At 34.4% G+C, this 18,994-nt stretch overlaps 1 protein-coding gene across 5 annotated transcripts in view; it reads left to right on the plus strand.

Annotated features, from left to right (window-relative positions):
- The window catches only part of LOC129218539 (protein SREK1IP1-like), a 145,741-nt gene that overhangs the window by 94,719 nt on the left and 32,028 nt on the right, over positions 1-18,994 (plus strand). Inside the window, exon 1 of one of the 5 annotated variants that reach the window (XM_054852836.1) lies at positions 8,282-8,344. The exons of the other annotated variants lie outside the window; for them this stretch is intronic. The gene's annotated coding sequence lies outside the window, so the exon portion shown is untranslated. Of the gene's footprint in view, positions 1-8,281; positions 8,345-18,994 lie in introns of those variants that run through there. 5 annotated transcript variants of the gene reach the window in all.

Raw genomic sequence — 18,994 nt, forward strand, 5'->3', positions numbered from 1 at the left:
AATTCCTTTTACCATAACTCTCTCATCTGCGAGAAGCAGAATGGAATAATAGATAGATCACCCCAGTCAACGGGAGAAGTACCGCCGCATCAAGAGGGACAGGGGGAAAACCACATTGCCTCAATGGTATCATTCTCGTCTAGTAAAAACGAAATAAAAAAGACTAGCAATTCGATCTTGTTGCAGACCTTTTCGGCTATGGTTAAAACAGAACCAGGAAACTGATAGTCATTTATTACGATGTATGGCGGGACTCGGGTGCTAATATGTCCTTCATCTTGAGTGAAGTTACGAGGGCATTGGGTTTAAAGGCTGTAAATAAAGAATAGTTAAGCATTCACACATTTGGAAATGAAAAACTCGAAAAACGCGCAGTTATGATATTGTGGAAGTAACTTTGAGAAACGCGAAGGATAATAATCGGAAAATAAAAATCAGAGCAGTAGTGATTGATTGCATTACATTAGCACATATTAAAATTCCTTCTCAATGGGCAAAGAATGCCGCTTTGACAAAAGGCATTGAGTTAGCGGATATTAGTAGTTATCCAAATGACAAAATTCATGTTTTGATCGGTTCGGATTACATCGCTGAAATTTTGGGTGAAAGGAACATAAGAATTAGTAGGAGGTTGATAGCATTTTTGGATTTTTGCTTCAGAGAAAAGATGAGGAATCAAATCGTCAGATATCAATGGTGAATCATTTATTCGCGAAAAATGAGGAGTTGGATAGTGATAGAATTGAAAAATTATGGTCAATGGAAGCAATTGGGATAAATATGGAAAAAGAGGCAAGTCTGTCGGATAAAGACGTTTTAGAATCATTTGAGCAAAACACGACTTATACAAACAAAAGATATGAAACTCGGCTGTTATGGAAAGGGAACTGTACGCAATTAAGCAGTAATTTTGAAATTGCTAAACGTCGTTTGTTTAGTTTAGGAAACACATTAAGAAAAATTAAGGAACTGTGTTCCAGGTACAATGAAATTATTGAAGAACACATAAGGGACGGTATCGTTGAACGCGTAGAAAAGAACTTAGATCAAAGTACAAGCACAGGATATTTTCTTCCGCATCACGCAGTAGTACGCGAACAGAAGGATACTTCGAAGGTTAGGATAGTATTTGACGCTTCGTCTAAACGCAAGGGAGAATTATCGTTGAATGATTGTCTAGAAAGCGGGCCGGATTTAAATCCCGATTTGCTTAGTATTATATTAAGATTTAGATTACACAAGATAGCATTTTGTGCGGACATTCAGCGCGCATTTTTAGAGATAGGAATAGCTGAGGAAGATAGGGAGTTCTTAAAGTTTTTATGGGTAAAGAAAAATGGTCCTATCCTCGATCTCAGCCCTAGTAATATCGAGGTTCTAAAATATGCAAGAGTAACCTTTGGCGTAAAGTGCAGTTCATTTTTGTTGGCAGGAATGTTGCGGCTGCACTTGCGTAAATATGAAGAAGAGTACCCACGCGCGTGTGAGATGCTCCGCAATCTTTACGTAGACGATCTCATCAACGGATCTTCAGACCCAGAGGATGCTATGAAATTAAGTAAAGATATGATATTTATGCTAAGCCAAGCTAGCATGAACTTACGAAGATGGGTTTCCAATTTGTCAATTCTCAATGAAGCGTGGAAAAACGACCACATAGACTTTCGAAATACTTCCGAAGAACGAGGAGTACCTCTTAAAATTCTGGGTCTAATATGGGACAACATAGAAGATAATTTGAAATTAGACATTCATCAATTTGAGAAATTTAAAGACACTAAACGGATAACAAAACGAGTCATTTTAGCAGCATGTGGTATGCTTTTTGATCCTATAGGCATGTTGAATCCGTTTACAGTACGAATAAAGCTGTTATTGCAAGCGATATGGGAAAATGGTATATCATGGGATGAAAGCGTTCCTTTTGAAATAAAGTGTACGTTTATGGAATGGCTAAGTAAAATAGACGAAATAGAAAACATAAAAATTCCCAGGTTATATTTCACTGATTTTGAGTGGGGAGCATCAGAAGTTCACATATTTTCAGACGCAAGCCCAAAGTGCTATGGATGCGTGGCTTACTTTCGAATGAAACACGGGGATGGATATTTAACAAAATTTATGATAGCGAAATCTCGAGTAGCCCCATTAAAAGGGTTGACTCTCCCACGATTGGAATTAATGGGTGCATTAATTTCTTCAAGGTTGGGATCTTACTTGCAAGATACGTTCCACAAGCTAGAGAAACAGAAGATTTTCTATTGGACTGATTCGCAGATATGTCTCCGTTGGATCAAGGGAAATGCTGATGAGTGGAAGCAGTTTGTTAGAAACCGTGTAAAGGAGATACAAACGAAAACAAATCCATCGAATTGGTTTTTTTGCAACTTAAAAGATAATCCATCTGACAAACTTCTATGGACCGGTTTGGCTCAGTGAGCTAGACATGTCATGTAACATGGAAAGTGCTAATGTTGACATTGATGTTCATTGTGCTGAAGAGAGGAAGCGAAGCGTTGTAACCTTACAAACGAACATTGAATCCACTCAACCTTTGCTGAATCTGGAAAATTACAGTGACTTAAATAAAGTATTAAGAATAACAAGTTACGTCATGAGATTCATCAAAAACTGTAGAGCTACTAACGAAATGAAAATGGGAAGCATTACGGCCAACGAAATGACGGACGCAGAAAGGTATTGGATTCGAACTGTTCAGCAAAGTGAATTTGAGAAAGAATATTCTCAGCTGAAGAATAAAGAACCGATTAGTCCTAGTTCCAAGCTACAGTTTTAATCCGATTTTGACGTCAGATGATTTAATCGCTGTCAGAGGTAGGCTTCAGAACTCGGACATTGATTTTCAGTCAAGACATCCCATAATTATTCCCAACAAAACCAAATTTACGGAACTTTTGATATTTAATGAGCACAAAAACTTGTTTCACTCTGGTGTTTCAGATACGCTCACGCAGATAAGAGAGCGATTCTGGATTTTACGTGGAAGGCAAGCTGTGAAATCAACCTTGAATAAATGCATGAAGTGTAAACGGTTTAAAGTCAAACCAGGTAACCAGGTAACAGCTCCATTGCCACTCAATCGAACAATTGCCTCAAATGCCTTCAAAATCGTGGGAATAGATTTCGCGGGACCACTGTATACAAAGGACCATGATAAAAATTACATTGCCTTATTCACGTGCGCTGTTACGCGAGCAATACACCTAGAAGTAGAGTCTAGCTTAAGCACGGAACATTTTCTACTCGCATTCAGACGGTTCATATCACGAAGAGGTGTATGTAGAATTGTGAACTCGGACAATGCACTAACTTTCAAGAGTGCAGAAATAGAACTGAAAAAACTGTATTCGAACATTACTGATCCTATGGTGCAAAATTATTTTGGAAAAAAGGGAATCGCATGGCAATATACAGGGTGTCTCAAAAGGTCGTTTACAAACTTAACATGCTGGTCTGTCATATCATGATGAACAAGATTTACATAGGAACATGTGTTCGCAAACCCAATGCTGGCGCACTCCATGCACACAAAGTCAGACACTAACGGATGCACAACATGTCGCATATCTATTACATAAAGACGGTTTTATACACAACATTTTAGAATTTAAGCAAAGCTTAAAACAGTTGCTAAAATTTGCGGCCCGCCAGCTCTCATAACCACGTTGCAACGACAACGCAGCATCGGTGAAATCTTGTCAGAATGGATCGTTATTACGACGATCGGTATTTAGTCGTAGCGACGCGTGTATGACAGCTAAAGGCAGCAAATTTCAACAACAGCTATAAACCTTCCTTCAAAACTAAAATGTTGTGTAAAATCGGCTTTATGTGATAAATATGCGACATGTTGTGCATCCGTTAGTGTCTGACTTTGTGTGCATTTAGTGCGCCAGCATTGTGTTTGCGAATGTATGTTACTATGTCAATCTTGTTCATCATGATATGACAGGCCAGCATGTTAAGTTTGTAAACGACCTTTTGGGACACCCTGTATAGTTGAACGGGCTGCATGGTGGGGAGGATACTGGGAGAGAATGGTTCGTATCACTAAGATCACGTTGAAAAAAATTTTGGGAAGAGCGTTGGTTTTATTCGAGGAATTGCAAACTATTTTAGCAGAAATTGAATCTATAATTAATTCGAGACCATTAACATATGTTTATAACGAACCTCATGAACCATTCCCTCTCACTCCTGCTAACTTCTTAACTGGAAGAAGATTGACTGCATTGCCAGATTGGTCCGGCAATGCAAAATTTGAATTAGTTAAAGGTAAAAAGGAGCTAATCAAAAGATTTCTATACAGAGAAAAAATACTAAATAACTTTTGGAAAATATTTCAAAGGGAATATCTTCTTCAGTTAAGGGGTGCAAATGTTTGTAAACCAATAAATGTTAAAACTGAATTTAATATTGATGATGTAGTGTTAATAGGGGAAGAGAAAACACCCAGGCAATTATAGAAGCTTGGGAGAGTCATTGAAGTTCACAAGGGGCGTGACAAGAAGGTAAGATCAGTGACTTTAAAAACATCTTCTGGGATAATCAGACGCCCAATCAACTGTTGTATAATTTGGAAATCGAAGCCAATGAATGAATACATTGTGAGTAAATGGTTGTGTGGTTGTGTTAAATTTAATATTGTTGTTGTTTAGTAAATGATAGTTTAATGTTAAATAGTTAGTGTTGTATTTTCAAAATGGTAATATATATTAAGTGATTTAATTTGTGAAATTTATGTTCAAGGTTTTGAAATTTTAAATACGTCATGTATTGATTAATGGCTGGATTCCTCATTTCGGGGCAGGAGGATGTGGCAACTTAAGCCACAGGAAAAGGGATAATCCCTACACTGGGGATTTGAAGGGCATCTTCCCTATCCGAAGGGGAATTCCAATCAGATGAAGCGGACACTGCGTGTAGTTAAGACGCGTATGTGTTGGCTCGGTTCAAATAAGGATCCGAGTGGAATTATGGAAACTAAACCCAGCATTTGTAAATAGTTGTAGATATGTGTTAGTAGTATTGTTTGTTGTGGTATATAATAATAGTGTTGTGATTGTGAATAAAATGGAAAAAATGAAATTGGTTGAAGTTATTGGACTTGTAAGAAAACACGCAACAAGTCGTAACATAAGTGTTGCGACACCCCTAAAACCCTCCTCTTGGACACGGCGCTGTATCTGTGCAGTACCAAAGAAGTTGATTACTTGCTTTGAACTGTCTTATTGTTTCTTTCTTGTTGTTATTGTTTTCGAAGAACATATGGTCCGAAAAACATTGTCATTTTCATCCATGGTTTCAAAATAGTTTGAAGTTTTTCTGCACGTTAGAAGCCAAGTATGTAGAGGGCTGTTTAACTGCAAATTCTTCACATTTGTCGTTATCAGGTTCGCTTTCATTCTTTTCTCTCATCTGCATTAGCTTGACTTCAAGTTACAATATCCTCAGAAGTATATCTCAAAAATGGTAACATTCGCTTCAACAATTATATAATTTTTAAATGCTCCTTTACTCCACAAATTTGAAAAAAAAAAAAAAAAAAAATGGTTGTGTCATCACTTGTTCTCAGGATTAATATCTTATCTCTAACTTTTGGTTGAATTCAAAATGTTAATGGACTTTCTCCAAAAATAATCTTTTCTGAGGAGAAAATCAACAGAAATTTAACAAATGACGAAAATATTGCTCGTTTTTAACAGGGTTTGCTCGTTAAATGTGAGTTATGTTCCCATACACTTAACATTGTACCAACCAAATCTTTTTGATTTCCTTGCTAAATCCAAGCTCTCATTAAAACCCAAGCTCTCATTATAAGTGAGTTCGACTGCACTAACTGGAAATCTTTTTTAACAGCAGCTTAATGCAAAGTTTGCAAGTGAAAAAAAAGTTAAACTATATAATAACCGTATGAAATTAGCCATTAGTAGTCAACTTTTTTACTGCATCGTATTCCTTAAACTGTTGTCTTACCCAGCAGTAGACCCAGAGAGAGGGCTATATGAAGTCGAAATTTACTTTGAATGAAATCTTTTTTCAGAGATTTTCAATGCTGCAATGCCTATGCAAATTAAAATATGCATTATACAGTGCAGGCAAAAAAAAATCTTTACATTTGGTTTGCATTAAAAAACTTAACATGAAAACTTCTTTTTATGATTTTACTTGGCATGTTTCCTAGTGATTTGTCCAGATACCGAATAACTAGCTAGATTGTGGCCGAATATTCGGTATTCTGCCAATTCACAAGGGAGCATGCCAAGTAAAATCATAACAAGAAAATGTTATAGAAAGTTTTTAATTGCCAACCAAATGTAAAGATTTTTTCAGGAGAGTATATCCATGGTAATAAAAGCACGTCTTTGAAAAATATGATTTTGTTAAAGGTTTTTGGCTCATAACATGTGCAGTTTTCTGTCAAACGTTACTAAACTTTCAAAATATTAGGCAGCATACACTAGAAAAATAATTACAAAATTTAAAGTTAAAACATTGAAAATGTGGTGAAATATGAATGTTTAAAGCAATTGAATTTTCACTGTGCATACGCAAAAGCTAGCAATTTATAACCTTCATAATCTAAAGCCCAGACAGATCCTACACCATGTGACAAAATTCCAGCTTGATATCTTAAAAATTTAAAAAGTTATCAGCACTTTAATGATCTGAATTTCAATAATTCTTTGATAGGCGACAACTGATGAGGGATCATACACAAAAAATTTGTTTTTATCATGAATCACACGATATGACGGCAGGCAAGTGTTAACCAGTTTGAGAATGATCCCTTATGATTCGTCGCCTATCCAAGGATTATTGAAATTCGGCTCGTTAAATCGTTGATAACTTAATTTTTTAAGATATCGAGTTGAAATTTTATCATGAGGTGTAGGATCTATCTGGGATTTGGGTTTTGAAGGTTATAAATTGATATCTTTTGCGCACGCTCAGTGAAAATTCAACTGTTTTAATCGTTCATGTTTCAAAAAAATTTCAATATTTTAATTTCAAATTTTATTTTTATGTTTCTATTGTATGCTATCAAATATTCTGAAAGTTTAGTAAAGGTTCACGGAAAACTCTGTGTGCTATGAGCCGAAAACTTTAAAATAAAATTTGCATTTTTGAAAGAAATGCTTATATCTCTGTGGGTATAAAAGATATTTTCACCAAAATGTAATAATTAATTCTACGTAGTTTGTACAGTTCTGGCAAAAAAATTTTTACATTTGGTTGGCAAATTATAACATTACATAACTTTTTCTTGTCATGATTTTACTTGGCATACTCTCTTGTGAATTGGCCGAATACCAAATATTCAGCGCACAATCTGGCCGAATATTCGGTATTCGGCCAAATAACTAGGGAGCATGCCAAATAAAATCATGACAAGAAGTTTGCATGCAAAGTTTTCAATTGCCAACTAAATGTAAAGATTTTTTTTTTGCCGGCACTGTATATAGCAGAGTCTTAATGGAATGGAGGGGGCAGGGGGCTAATAGACTCTAGTCTCTTCTCCCATTTGGTCAAAGCTTAAAACAGATTAAATTGTGATCTGTAATGGAATAGAAAGGCTTGGAGAAATCAGGGTTCTTTTAATCTGAAAGTTATTATTTTCAAATAAATTGTGATCTGTAATGGAATAGAAAGGCTTAGAGAAATCAGGGTTCTTTTAATCTGAAAGTTATTATTTTCAAAATAAACCAGTCATATATTTTATTTCATTTGCAGGCTAAATAACCCGCCCCCTCCCCATCCCCCCAGTGAGATCAGAATTTACCCTATTATTTTAAATACTTTAATACTTTTCTGAATTTAAGTATGCATTATATTTCAATAAATACATACACTATATATGGTGGCATGTTAATGCTGTTTTGTGGGGGGGATTGCAATACCCCCCCCCCCACATTAAAGTTGCATTTTTAGTTCTCTAATTTTGTTTCTTTCTGAAGGAAAATTTCTAGCATTTTGTCAATCTCCTCTTTTCACCCTTAACTTGGACAAACATATAATAAAATTATGTTTTGGCACTTCAATTTCAAACTACTTCTGGTTTTGTACTTCTCTTCCCTATCCATTTTTATCGTTGTCTAAATGAAATTTAAAATATACTTTTGGGAAGGAGAAGAACTCCTGAGTCTCCCAATTCTTTCCTCTAATATTACCATAAAAAATGCTTAATGTTGTTTTTCTACTTCCTTTTTAGGATTTAAGGCTTAGTATTGTTTACTTAAATGGCTTAATACTGTAACTGTGAAGTGGGTCAATTTTAATCAAAACAATGTTTAATTTTTCAACACTCCAAACATTTTGATTGGTAAGGAAATTCTTTTTTGACTTTTAATTATTTTAAGAGAACAACAATTTGCCAAATGAAAAAATTTGACTCAAACAATTTTCTAGTTATTAATACCTATACTCCGAGCTGCCAACTGCTACGGAAAAATCGTAGTTTCTATGAACTACAGCCTTGAACTACGATGCTATGAAAATGTGTCCAAAATCTACGATTTTCGTTTTTTTACATTTTGTTATCACAGAAAGTTTTTCAATCATTACAGATAATATCCGTAGAATAATCATTTAGATAATATTGCTCTTATAGAGAAATTCTGAATGTCTGTTTAAAAATAAGTAAAATGAGGCCCCTAGTTTCAAAACCGGATACTTGTAGGAGCGGACAAACGCTCAACTTGTAAAAAGTCTGGTTTTGAAACTGAGGCAGACCTTCCTGCCCCATTTCAAGGGGGAAAGAAACGGTTTTTGAACCTAATATTGAGCAGGCAAATAGGCCTTATGATTCTCTACAAGATTAACAAAAAAAGAAGAAAATCGAATTTTTTGCAAGTATCCGGTTTTGAAACTAGGGGCCTCAAATAATCTTGCCACAATAATGTTAAAAAAAAAAACTTAATATTGATTGTTAGCATTTTTTTCAAAGCTAAGTGTTACTTGTTCAAGAGAGAAGAAAAACTTTTCTGGTGCACATGCGAAGGATGGGACGCGCACTCTTTTAACCCTAGTAAAAAGTGAAGGGTTTTTTTTACGATTTAAGTTTACATGAAGGAATAGGCTTCGGCATACAAAGGGTCACTAATAAACGGAAAATCGCAGTTTTTGGACTTACGTCAGTCTGGCTCTGAAGTACAGAGTTAAAAACGTAAATTATTCATTGCATATGTTGTAATCATAATTAAATGTGCCGTTTCATCCCCCCCCCCCCCAGCATAAAACTCTGCTACTAATTTAGTTTTTCAAAAGTTGGCAGTTCTGCCTCTACCTAAAACCGCAGAGTGGGTCAATTCGACCCATAAAATTTTTCTACACCAATGATGAAAAAATGGTATGTTTTCATAGAAATAACTGTAGAATATATCTCCCTCACATCCCCGCAATCCTGATGTGGACTACACCAGAAGAGGGAATAGTGAAAGCTTTCAGTCAAGGTTCTTACGATTGATTTGAAGCTCAAGCTATGTTAGAATGCAGTAAAAAAAACTAAAAGCAGGAACACATTTCAAAGTTACTGAGTGGCGGATCCAGACGATCTTCTTGGGAGGGCCGAATGAGTAATGAATTCAATTGATTAGAAGTGACCAGCTAAAATATATTTAAAAATTTTTGAATTGAAGAATGTTTTTTTTTTCTCATTATTATTTTCATTTTTTATAATATGTGTGACAGAGTTTTATTTAATGTTGTGAGAGCTTTGAGTATGAGGGCTGAAAAGTTAAAACATCCAAAAAAAAAAGGGTGTAAATTTTTGCCCCGTCTCGAAAAAATTGAAGATCCGCCACTGGGCACTCCCCCGAAAATTTTATTCTAAAAAAAAAGCAGTTTTCAATGATCTTTGGTGACATAAAGAGGAGATTAGATTTTAAGGCTGTTTAGAAATTTTTGGAAATTGAAGCTTAATGCAGTTGTTGGTCATCTTTGATGACGTAAAGGGAAGAGATGAGAGTCAGTTACATTTCGACATTGGAGTTCCAAAATACGATGTTAGAGGATTTTTGATGATGCTTGGGACGGAGTGTTCGGATGCTTTTCCCTAAAAATTTTGCGGCAATGAAATCTTAAAAGTGCAATTGTGGGCCATTTATGGCGAAGTTAGGGGAGGGCATGGGTTTCAGAACTCTTCCCAGAAATATTTTGATATTGAAATGCCAAAAATGCAGCTTTAGATGATTTTTGAAGATTTTAGTGGGTAGGGGAAGAAGGACTTGAGGGGCTCTTCTCTTCAAATTTTTTGAAACTGAAGTCCTAAAAACGTGTAGTGTGCATTCAGCCAACACCTAATCTAACTATGCCCTTCAGCCATGAGATCCTTTTGGTTCAGCAGTAAAGTACTGTGTTAGCATCACAAAAATCCGTGGATCAAATATCGCCACAGACACATGGTTTCACTCACTCTGCTTCTACATCCGTACACCACATATTGGTAACTCGACTATTCAATGGATGGGGTCATGTAGCGCAGCAACAGGCCCCACATCAACAAACTCTGCCCTTCTCATCCATCCAACCAAGAAGGATAGTCATTGCAAGACTTACATTTTCACTTACTGTACGATTTTAAACAAAGTTCAATGTTTGGACCAGGGTATGAAGTTGTACTTATGATTCAGTTTTGGCATTATGATCCTAAAAATCAAGTTCTTCTTATAAATCCATCTTTGCATCTTTTGCCTCTAATCTAATGCCTTTCTCTGATTCAACTCTTTTATATTTTGACTGTCCTAGGATATACGACAAAAAAATACATGTTTATTTTCGACTTGGAACGTTTGTTTTCCTGTGTATTTACCCATTTTGAGTTGATAGGTACAAAATAAAAGTTTTGGGAAAGCAATTTTAGCTACTGAGAAAGTATAATCTTAATGCAAAAGTTTGTGAGGATGCTTGTTATTCTTTCACGCATAAACTATTGAATGGATTTTACTGAAAATTATTGAAAATTTAAAATAATATAGCTTATGCATCAGAATAACGCATAGGGTAGTTTTCCTCCCAATTATGGGGAGGCATTGCTCACTGGGAGATGGGCACCCCTCAAGTATCAATATTTATCTACCATTCTACATCATGTTAAATTATACTAGAAATGTTATTTGTATAGTACAGTTGGCTCTCTGTTTAACGACGCTCTATTTAACGACTTTCTCTATTTAACGACGGCTTTTCACGGTCCCAGATGGTCCACTGTAGTGTTAAAAACATTCTATTTAAGGACGTTTTCTATTTAAGGACGACTTTTTGTGGTCCCTTGAAAATCGTTAAACAGAGAGTCAACTGTATTTAAAATAACTGTAAGAAAAAAAATCAGACAGGGGTTCAGCATTTAACTTTTTAACCCAAGAAACTGTTTAAGAGCACAGAGTTTCGTTTAAAACTTATAAACTCCGTGATTTTTACAAAAATGAAAAAATATTTTATTTGTTTACCTCTTAACTAAGTGTACTAAACATCAAAAATTCGAAAAATCAGATTCCCATAGTGGATGCAAAGATATTGTAATCCTCAAAGTGAAGCCATCAAAAGTATAAAAACGGCTTGTAAAATAAATATTTTTGATAAAATTATTTTAGAATTGCATTTTAGAGTCCTATGATAAACATATCATTAATATCTGGACACAGTTGAAGCAAAAAAATAAATAAAAATTTAAAAAAACCATTGATTCAGCATTTTAATTATTGACGCATAAAAGAAAATGGAATCCTGTTTTAAAAACTTGAAGTAAGCTTTGTTACAAAAATAAAGAGACTTTTCATTTATTTGCATCCTAATAAAGCGAAGTTAGCTTGAAAAAAGAATAAAATATGATTCTCATATCGGATGTAAAAAGATTGCGTTTTTCAGAATTTAGGCATCTATAGAATTGATTGGTTGCTCGGGATTTTGTGAAAGGTCCGTTTTGGTTGATCAGATTTTTGTGAAAGGTCCGTTTTGGTTGATCGGATTTTTATGAAGGGTCCGTTAACTGACCCAAATTTGCTCTGGTCAGACCCTTGAATACTGAGATTTTGCCCAATGGTGTTGGTTGCAGAGCAGATAAAGTGGAAGGAAACAGGTGTTTTGTTTAATTTTGAAATTGCATAAAGGTAAGGTAAACAAATTGAATCAGGTGGGGGTAAGTTCAAGAGTATGTAAGGGGCTAGGAATTTTTTTAAGATAAAAGTTTCATTGAGGATTTTTTGTAGGTGGTGGTTTTTTCCAATTCTGACTTCATAATATTAGCATGAAGCTTTTTACAACAAATGGAATGATTGGAGTTGGCTTTGTCAACAACAGTGAAGACATATGCTTCTTTAAGTTGACTCTATTGACAAATTCCGGAAGTAGCATTTTTAAATTAAGCAGAAAATGATGCCTGTATTCTAGAAAAGCTGCAAGTGGAGTATTGTACCCAGTAAGCAAAATATCTTGTCTCCGTCTTGCATAAAGGTTGACATGCAAGAAAAATCATCTTGCATGAATACTGCCTCAATGTTGTTATGTTACTCCATTTATGCTGTCAGGAGGTTGCCACAATATTGACTGGCAAGGTGTATGCAGCATATTATCAGGAAAATATCAAGGTAGGCTGCTTTTGTAATGCTGCATACGTATTGAAATGACAGAATAATATCAAGATGTTGTTATGACAGCATGAAATCAAGGTCTACGCAAAATGATCTTGCTTTTGTAATCTTGCATACATATTGATATGACAGGATAACATAAAGATGTTGTCATGACAGCATGAAATCAAGGTCTAGGCAAAATGATCTTGCTTTTGTAATCTTGCATACATATTTATATGACAGGAAAATGTCAGGATATATTGACATGACAGTATGAAATCAGTACATTTGCAAGGTGTTTTATCTGTTTATTTATTTGTATAATTTTCACTTCAAACTCGAGAATTAAATTTCATTCTTTAATTATTTCTGTTATTCTTCAAGACTGATTAGTTTTCTAGCCTAAGAATATTTTCTTAAAGCTGACATCTGATCGGAAATTCATATAAAGATATTAATAGTATTCACAATTTAATTTAAAAAATGAAAAGTTCTTCGTTTTGCTTAATACTGGACTTATTTTTTTTAATTCATGCTTCTAATTAGAGATAAAGACATAAAATACTTAGTAAGGAATAATTGCGGAAGTTTTTATAGCGCATTAAAGAGTAAAGATAGCAATAAATAGATACAATAAGGTACATTTCCAAATGGATGTCAGCATTAAAAATATCCTCTGGACAAAACATATGAATTTATCTTAAAGAATAACATAAATAATCATTGAATAAAAATAATCTTACTTGTGAGATTGAAGTGACAATACGAAATCCTCGGCTGCTGATCCTTTGTTTCAAAGTCTAGGGATGGTCTCTGCCATTTCTATCATTGATCTCACATCGTCTGCGATATGGCTTGTCTAGTACTATATTAATAAACAAATGCAGTTATCAGTCATTCATAAGTTATTCCTAAAACAATACTATTCCATACTAATAACTAAGCAACCAACTTAGTGAAGCCTAAAGAATGCAACGCCACATGCAGCGTGGAGTTCTATCGAAAGTAGAAGGAGAAATATAACATGCTAGCAATGCAAGGGACGCTAGGTATAAAGAACTGTGCGCATGCACAAGTATCAACGAAGTTCCCCCTGTTCTATTGTGTGCTAATTACCTTGATGGCGACAGCATGAAATCAATACCATCTTGACGGCGTCAACATGTATGCAATGCTGATATTGTAAGATAATATCAATATTGGTATTTTAAGATGAATGCAATGTTGCATATGTTTTGTTATTGCAGTATTGCTTTTTAATCTTTATGCAACCTTTATGCAGTATGAAACACGTCAATATTGATGCCATCAGTATAATATCAAGATCTGTCAAAGTTTTTGCAAGAAATTTTGCTAGTAGGGTAATAGTAGGAAATTCTTCTAATAAAATCATCAAGTTCACCAGAAAGTGCATCATAGGCCTTTAATAAATTAATCCTTAAGTTCGGACGGAATTTGGTACCAAGTGCAAAAATATGTTTAAGGTTATTGTTCTGTAGAAAATTCAGATCGCCAGTTAAAACATGATCAAAGGTAGAATTGAGAAAAGTCGGAAAAATTAGGACAATTACAATCGAGGTCTAAGTAATTTTCAAAATTTTTTGTAGCGTCATGGTAGTTAAGAATTTTCTTGGAAAAAGGGGGATTGAATTTAAAACTGAAAATGATATCAAGATCTCGAACTGGAAAAAAATCCAAGAGATTATTGTGAAGTTTAGAAAGACGTAGATTGTCAAATGATTTTTATAGGAAATTAAAAGTGCTAAAGCAAGAATTCTTATCTTGGATTGAACCAACTTTATAGTTTAAAAGATCCTTACATAAAAATTCAAAATGCGAATTATTAAAATTGTACTGAGGCAATGAGTCTCTTAATTTTTTCAATTGTTTGAGTTTGAGACAAAAAATGAAGATTCTGACATTCTGTGTTATAGGAACTGCAAAAAGTATTTTCAAGTTTTTCTAACTTGTCATGTGGAGAAAGTAAAATAGAGGGAGATTTCCCTGAACCTCTTTTGAAACCTGTTGTGCCTGAATTCTTCCCAAGCCTGAAGATAGAATAAATACTGAAATTATTGGATGAGCTGTGATTAGTATTAAACATCTTGTAGTTAAGTGAAGTGTTGAGCCCATAAGGGAAGATAGATTAAAACTTAAGAATAAAATTCGATTCTAAAGACAGCCTTTTCTCAAGAGAAAATTCAAAACCAAGAATGGATAATGAGATATTCTCAAAATTATTAATTTGAAAATGCTGAAGCTCTTTATCTTCTTTACTTTTAAAAATAAGGATATCATGTCGATGATTATTGATACGTAAATTAAGCGAGTTGCTAGTTTGACCAATATAATTGAGATTTCAGGTGAGGCATTTGATACAGTATATAAGGTGATGTTGTTTTCAAAAGTAGCCCTTAAATTTCACACTAGCTTCAAGATCAGCCAATTTTTAAAGTTTGTTTGTGCGAAGATTCATAGTGATAGAAAAGGGGTTGATAAAACCAAAGATTCCGCTGGCAGCGATAGTGGAGTCGACGAAATCCTGAAGTAAATGAAAAAATGAAGATGGTGGATGAAAAATGTAAAATATACATATTAAAAGGCGCAAAGCAGCTCAAAATAACTGTATATATCACGCTGAAACAAAATAAAAGAAAACTAGAAAAGAATAAAATAAAATGGAGTAAACTACAAGCCCAATGTTGCGCAAAGCAGCCAAACAAACAGCCAGGTAAATATTACAAAATTCAAAACAATAAAGACATAGAAAAACTTAAAAATACTTTTTGCAGTTCCTATAACAGAATTTGTCAGAATCTTCATTTTTCGTCTCAAACTTAACTATCATGACGCTGCAAAAAATTTTGAAAATTACTTAGACCTCAATTGTAATTGCTAATTTTTCCCGACACTTTTTTTCAATTCTACCTTTCGTCATGTTTTAACTGGCGATCTGAATTTTCTACAGAACAATAACCTTAAACATATTTTTGCACTTGGTACCAAATTCCGTTTTAACGTTAGGATTAATTTATTAAAGACCTATGATACACTTTCTGGAGAACTTGATGATTTTATTACAAGAATTTCCTATATTACAATACTCCACTTTCTAGAATACAGGCATCATTTTCTGCTTAGTTTAAAAATGCTACTTCGGGAATTTGTCAATAGAGAATCTTCCTATTTCCATTTCTCAGTAGATGATCTTAAATCTCTAAAGGAACTTAAAGAAGCATATGTCTTCACTGTTGTTGACAAAACCAACTCCAATTATTCCATTTGTTGTAAAAAGCTTTATGCTAATATTATGAAGTCAGAATTGGAAAAAACCACCACCTACAAAAAATCCTCACTTAATGAAACTTCCATCTTAAAAAATTTCCTAGCCCCTTACAAACTCTTGAACTTACCCCCGCTTGATTCAATTCGTTTACCTTACCCTTATGCAATTCCAAAATTCCACAAAACACCTGTTTCCTTCCGCTTTATCCGCTCTGCCACCAACACCAATAGGAAAAATCTCAGTATTAAACTTGAATCCTATCTTTAAAAAATTTTATACCAACTTAAACTTTGTCAGGAAAAATGGTTTTGGATAGTTGACAATAGCATTGAGGTAATTGATCTACTTAATTTTCTGGACACTGATCATCTAGAAACATTTGATTTTGAAAATCTGTTTACCAACATCCCACTTGATGATCTTCTCTTTGCCATTACTGAACTGTTCAAAATAGTCAACTCTTCACTCCAAATAAATGAGGAATTTTTTCTCAAATTTTGCATCTTCAACAATTTTTTCAAAAATGGTAATTTTTCCTGCTTTCAACAAATTGCAATGGGTGCTAATTTTAGTTCTACCCTAGCAAACCTATTCCTTTTATTTTATGAAAAGAAATTTTCTATTGATAATCCTGATATTGCACCTTTTTGTTGCAGATATATTGATGATTTATTGTGTATCAACTACCCCAATTTTTCTGAACTCGACAAAAAAAATCTATCATAACTCCCTTACATTAAAATGAACTAGTTCTAATTGTAAAATTTTTAATTTTCTTGACATTAAAATTAATATTGAATCCGACTGTGAAACCACCATTTATGATAAAAGACGCGAGTTTCGTTTCAAAGTTAACTGTCTGCAAAGTTTTTCTTCTTGCCTCAGTAAAAAATTTTTATCGGCATCATAGTTTCATAAGCCATTAGAATCAAAAGAATTTGCAACACCATTACAGCTTTCAACCATGAAATTTTTCTGCTTAAAATAAATTACTTGAAAACAATTTCCCAAATAATCTCGTCAACAAACGTTTTCGCTGGTATAACCTTTGATAAACACTTTGCCTCACTGTAAACCGTTTAACTGCTTCTAATGAAATGACTTTTCTTTAGCAAACCACAACACGTGGACTTTAGTTAATGATGCTTTAAGAAATTATTTTTTTGGCTGATTTTGCTTGTTTTATGGATAAATATCTTTTTATTTGAATGGATCTACGTTTTATCGACTGGAATGAACACCAACTTGCGGGACACGGTACTAAGCTCTCACCTGGAATATTAGGAAAGACCTTTGAATTTCTGCTGGTGATCCGGTGGAGGACTATTATTGATAGCCATTGGCTTCTGATAGTCGAGACGAAACCCCATTGTTTCTGAAATGTATTTAAAACCTGTTCTTCCCCCTCCTCCTCAAGCATTTTTCTTTAAAAATGTACGTAATAAGTTGTTTCCTTAACCACCACGTAGGTTTTAAAGTCGGAACATCCAAGGATTTATGTAAATTTTGTTGCAAAAAACAAAATAATAACGTGATAATTAAAACTGAAGTTATTACGGTCACACGGGGAAATTATGGGTCACTCTCTTTCCGGGGTAAATAATGATCACCAACTTTATATCCGTGAGAATTTTGTTGATGATTTGTATAGCATGACATAATTAAATCATAACTCAGAAATTAGAAACATACCAAACAAAAAAATTTTAAATGCCACGGAAATATAAGTTCATTGCTTGTCAAAATATTCCTCTTTATAAGCAGGACTTGTAAAGAAGAAGTATTGTCATCTTGCCCCGTACATTTCAGAAACAATGGGGTTTCGTCTCGACTATCAGAAGCCAATGGCTATCAATAATAGTCCTCCACCGGACCACCAGCAATCGCGAACCAAAGAATCTTTCTTTTCAATGTCATAATTTGAGAAGTATAAGCAATTCAATGATGAACTTCAGGATTTTAAAATCACAATCTAGGTTAGCCATATCCAAAATATACATAGGGCTAAACACACCGTATGCGAAAACTGAACACAGATTTCCTGGATCTTAAATTGCAAAGTTACGTTGAAGTGCTTAATTGTGCAGCTAACTATAGTCACAAGTAAAAAGACCATTTTCATAATTGGAACATTTCTCACGCCACTACTTCTGGCATCGCGATGCTTTAAAAAATTATTTTTTTGGTTGATTTTGCTCGTTTTATGGATAAATATCTTTTTATTTGAATGGATTTACGTTTTATCGACTGGAATGAACACCAACTTGCGGGACACGGTACTGAGCTCTCACCTGGAATATTAGGAAAGACCTTTGAATTTCTGCTGGTGGTCCGGTGGAGGACTATTATTGACAGCCATTGGCTTCTGATAGTCGAGACGAAACCCCATTGTTTCTGAAATGTATTGGGCAAGATGACAATACTTCTTCTTTACAAGTCCTGCTTATAAAGAGTAATATTTTGACCCTTCAACGGAAGAATGGTTCTAGTGCTGCGATGCCAGAAGTAGTGGCGTGAGAAATGTTCCAATTATGAAAATGGTCTTTTTACTTGTGACTATAGTTAGCTGCACGATTTAGCACTTCAACGTAACTTTGCAATTTAAGATCCAGGAAATCTGTGTTCAGTTTTCGCATACGGTGTGTTTAGCCCTATGTATATTTTGGATATGGCTAACCTAGATTGTGATTTTAAAATCCTGAAGTTCATCATTGAATTGCTTATACTTCTCCAATTATGACATTGAAAAGAAAGATTCTTTGGTTCGCGATATGTTTCTTTCAATAATTTCGTCGAGGGTTTCAATAAAAATTATTATAAGCTGTGTAATACATATGTATGTATCAGTTTTACCAATTGTTTCATGTTTAGATTTAAAAAAAAATTCCCATTCACTTTTTTCTTTTTGAGCAATCACGATTGCTTATTGTTCTCACTTGACTGTTTTGATGTCCTTTGATTTTATTTTCCCACCGCCACCCTCTGCAGCATCACCGTCGACCGGGTCCTCACGATGCTGCTCCTATAGCGAAAGCCGTCTCCAGGTTGCATCCATGTCCTACACACACGCGCATACATACACAACTACATACACACGCACGCACACAAACACATGTAC

Source organism: Uloborus diversus, chromosome 3 (genome assembly GCF_026930045.1).
Source record: "Uloborus diversus isolate 005 chromosome 3, Udiv.v.3.1, whole genome shotgun sequence".
NCBI lineage: Eukaryota > Metazoa > Arthropoda > Arachnida > Araneae > Uloboridae > Uloborus > Uloborus diversus.